Raw genomic sequence first — 4,473 nt, forward strand, 5'->3', positions numbered from 1 at the left:
TGTCACATAAAATTGTCCTGGCCTTGGTACCGACGCAAGCGAGCGCTATCGCCAGCTCTTCCGCCGCGCTGGCATCTTTCGTGCGGCTCGAAGCCGCTACCATTAAAGCTCCTGTCCCGTCGACAATCGCGGATACAGCCGCCCCGTGCTGTCCGCACGCCGCGTCTACATAAGCCACCTGGTCTGCCGGTCGCTTCCTCATCTTTCTCTCGCAGGCCTTAGCCCTATGCTCTCGCCTTTATTTGTTGTACTCGGGGTGCATGTTTTGCGGCATAGGTGAGACGCGTATCTTGGTCCTGATTCCTGGCGGGATGTTTACCATCTTGTGCGTGCTACTTTCTGGCCGGATTCCTACCCATTCAAGTATTGTTCTGCCTGTTTCAGACTGGCCGAGCCGTTCCAATTGGGATATTCTCACCCCCTCTGCCAGCTCAACCCATCTGTTGTGAATTCCCATTTTCTCAAGCCGCTCCGTCGACGTGAATATGAGGAGTCCCAGAGCTCGCTTGACGCATTTCCTCAATATTCTATCTTCTCTATTTCTGCCTTGCTCATGTTTAGGTACGGCGTCGCGTAGCAGATCCGACTTATTACGTACGCCTGTGACATATTCAGGAGAATCCTTTCTTTTAGTCCTGTCCCCTTCACTGCTACCCTCCTGAATATGCATGCCTACTACTTGGTCTGCATATGTGGTTAATTCCTTTATGGTGTTGGTGTTGTTGCCCTTCCTGTTGATAAACATGCCTAGTATCCTCATTTCCTCGACCCTGGGCACTTCCAGGCCTTCCACCATCACTTTAATTTCTACTTCTCTCTTGTTCCTACAGGACACCAGAAGTGACGTAGCCTCTACGTCATTTTTGTGTCACGTGATTGCACGCCCGGGATCTGCAAAAATATTCTCCCAGAGCAAACACTTGGGGGGCGCCATCATCTGATGCGGCTGCCACCTAAACTAGAAAGACCTGATACATGCTCGCCAAAGTAGCGGTAGCGCTGTTTAGGGAGTACGAAGTCTCGGTACGAATTCATTGGACACCTGGATATCACGCACAAGTAACTGGGAACAGAACGGCCTACGAGGCCGCTGGCGCGCAGCTAGAGGAAGACCGCCGGCATAGCCTTGATGGGGGCCCGTCCAACTCGGACCACCCTTACTGTTCTCCCGTCACCTTCATCATACCGGACTCTGTCATCACGCGGCTTAAACATGAGCGGGGGGGTTTGTTGCGGGACCTTGTCCCCGATATTACTCCTCCGATCCCTTCGGTCTCTCTCGTCCAGCCCAAGTTCGAACTCACAAGGCGCGAGCCGGTGCAGCGTACACACCGGACATCTTGAGTCAACGGCGCCGAACCAAGATCAGCTGCCCCAACTGCCCTGCTGACTCCGTTGACCTGCAGCACTTGGTCTGTCCTGGCACGGCTGGCCTCCGCGCACGCTACACATCTGCTCACCACATTCAGAGTTACGAAGACTGGACAGCCCCCAATACCAACGCCAAGCTCAAGCTTAGTGCCCTGCAAGACTTCATGTTGGAGTCTGGCGCCCTCAACATCAACCTCAACCTCACCTAACCCACCCCCTTCCCCTCTAGGCCTCATGTCATCGTTGTGAATAAAGGTTTATGAATGAATGAATGAATGAATGTTCGCCAAGGTAGATGGCGCATCCGCGTTCTAGTACATTATCATCAAACTGGGCTTCGCGGTTGAGTCGAAACAGACACAGGGGAAATGATAGACGCCATGTATTGAGTCTATATGAAATATATAGTGTTGGGTTTTAGCGTGATTGGCTGACGTATTGATTAGTGAGTAGCGATTGGTGTTCAGGGAATGAAACCAACGTGGAGTAGACAAATAACCTCGTGTGTGTGTCACTGTGTTCGAACACGTGCGATGACCTATGGCTGGTACTAGTGCGATAACGTTTTGTGAAATTGTATTCCAGATATGTGTGGAGCTTCCTTTGAGGATGTGTCTTGTCGTGATGCTGTTGACGACCAGGAAAACTTCGAAAGAGAGAAGAACGATCGGAATGAGGAAGACAAGCGAAGGCGGAAATGCCGAGGCATACAAGCCGAGCTGAACGTGAGCAAGTTTCCGGCAATCGTGAACGCAGGGCTGAAGCTGAGTTAGTCCGTAAAGCCAAATATGCCGAGCTGAAACGTTAAAGTAGTTGAATAACAGGCAAAGAAGCGGGTGTGATCCAAGTAATATCAGAGTAGCAACACAAAAGTGGCAATGAGGGCGCACTCTATTGTGTCTGCGCTTGAGGCGTCCTCCTAATTTTTTACACAATCGATAAGATGACTGGAAGATAGGCGACGAGCGGAATATTGCGGCAGTAATATCCCAGGACTCCTCCACGTTTAGTGCGACTTTCGCGACTCGCTAATACGCGTGGTACGTGCATCGCTTGTGAGATGGGACTCTTCGCGGGATAACATAATGCTGCGGAAAATTAATCGTGTCATCTAAAACTGTTGTGAGGAAATGAGTCGTCTGCGGAGTGAACGTGGAATTTCGCATGCCCACAATCAGTTATATGACGATGAAACAGTCAGCGAACGACACACGCCGCGAGTGGCGCACTGTGCTTCTCGCAAACATAAAAAGAAAAGAAATTTTCCACGTGGAAGATTTTTTTCTGCGTCGAGTGTAGTCGTTGACACGAATGACTCGAGTGCTGGAAATATGCCTGCTTTGCAAATATGCGGCTTCTTGATTTACGCGGTACATTTGGGCGTCAGAATCCTCAATGCGCAGTGGGTGCAAAGAGCCTCCCTTTGGATGGTGATGACTTCTCGTCCTTGATAGATCCTGTCCTCTTGTTGGTTAAATTTGATTAGATCGGTACATTAGGCAGACGTATTCCGGCTCCGTTGACGAACGAAAGCCAAATAGAATTTCTCACCAAAAGAGAGGCGTTTACCTGGCATCGCTCAGGCTTGACTTCTGTCATTTCGTAATTCACAATGTCAACACACTAGGACATTTTTTCCACTACTGCTTTTGTGAAGCAAACACTAAAATAGCTAAACATGGCGTGATATAACTACTTTACTTTATTGCATAATGCAGTTATAACTCCCCTTTGAGAAATCAACTCTGGTTTGCTACACTCCACATTTCGAATCACCAGAGCTGAAAAGCAATGAACAAAATGACTTTTTTTGGAAATGGGGCTGTGACACGTGCTTACATAGAGAAGGATGCAAAGTATACATGTCTGAAGAAAATCTCAAGATGTTTAAATACCATTGGAAATTGGTCGCTGGCTCATAAGTGGTATGATCTCGGAGATGTTGAGAGCTACTGCAGTTTTCCATGCAAAAGTGTGCATCAACTTTATACAGCTAGCCAGATCAAAATATCTGGCTATGTTGCACTCTGTTCGTATTTTGTCCAAGTACAAGCACTTATTATTATTAATATTTTTGCTGAAACTTGCATTGAGGTTTCTTTATCGAAAACAGGCTAGGCTTGCATTTGAGCGCTTTTTCATTTACACTGTTTAAGCGCTAAAATAGAGCTCCGCGCTGCTTTGCGTTGTGTATTGATCCCTGTTGGCATAGAACTTGTATGCAAACAATTTTTAAGCGAAGCAAGCCATGTTTAGGCATCTGAGTGTTTACTTCAGATGCTATACAGTTTCGAATAAACGGTGTTTTAGATGTTATATGCTGGCCTTGCTCTCGCTCATAACGTTTTAAAGGTCTTGCACATCCAATTAGAAGATATATAAACAGGTTTTCTAATGCAGGTAAGGCGGCTAAATATTGGCTCAAAGATGAATGCTGCACTTTTATGGCGCGTATCTACAATACTGAGTTTGCCCTTAAGTTATCAGGTAAAAGGTTCGGAGCAGGCGACATTGTAAATTGTCTGCTGCCGTGCGCAGATTACGCCGCGCTCTAGAAACAGCGGAGCTGTTTTTCCTTGACATATTTATTGACTGTGAATTACGCAGTAAGCTATTTTGATGTTCTTTGTTTGCATCAAGCGGAAAAGTGCTTTACAAACCTTGCAAAAGTAGCCATGGTCGATCGGGGATACGACAGGCCTGCGGAAACTGAGTGCCGCAATAATTTCGGTTGCTTGACGGCGAGATGGCGGACCTACGCGCAACTCTGCTACCTTTGGTAGCATACCCGGTAACTACTTTAGTGGTCCAAAGTGCCTTCTAGAATATTTTTTGAGAAACTGTTCAGGTACCCTCGCACAACGGGGTGTCATGGCTATGGAAACCACGGCAAGAAGCGATATATTTATTTGTCAAGTACAATATTTTTGCGTTAAATAAGGCCCAGTTTTCACACCCTTGCCTTTCAAGAAACTGAAGAAATAAGTTATGTTGCTATCCATGTGTAAGCTAATGCAGAAGCTTGGACGAGTTAGCCGTAGCTCTTCAAACAGCGCAGACAAGACGCTGAAACGGGAAGAGGCGTAAGGCCAGGACAACAGC

The sequence above is a fragment of the Amblyomma maculatum genome, chromosome 1 (assembly GCF_055883805.1).
Source record: "Amblyomma maculatum isolate TAMU_Amacu chromosome 1, ASM5588380v1, whole genome shotgun sequence".
In the NCBI taxonomy this organism is placed as follows: Eukaryota; Metazoa; Arthropoda; class Arachnida; order Ixodida; family Ixodidae; genus Amblyomma; species Amblyomma maculatum.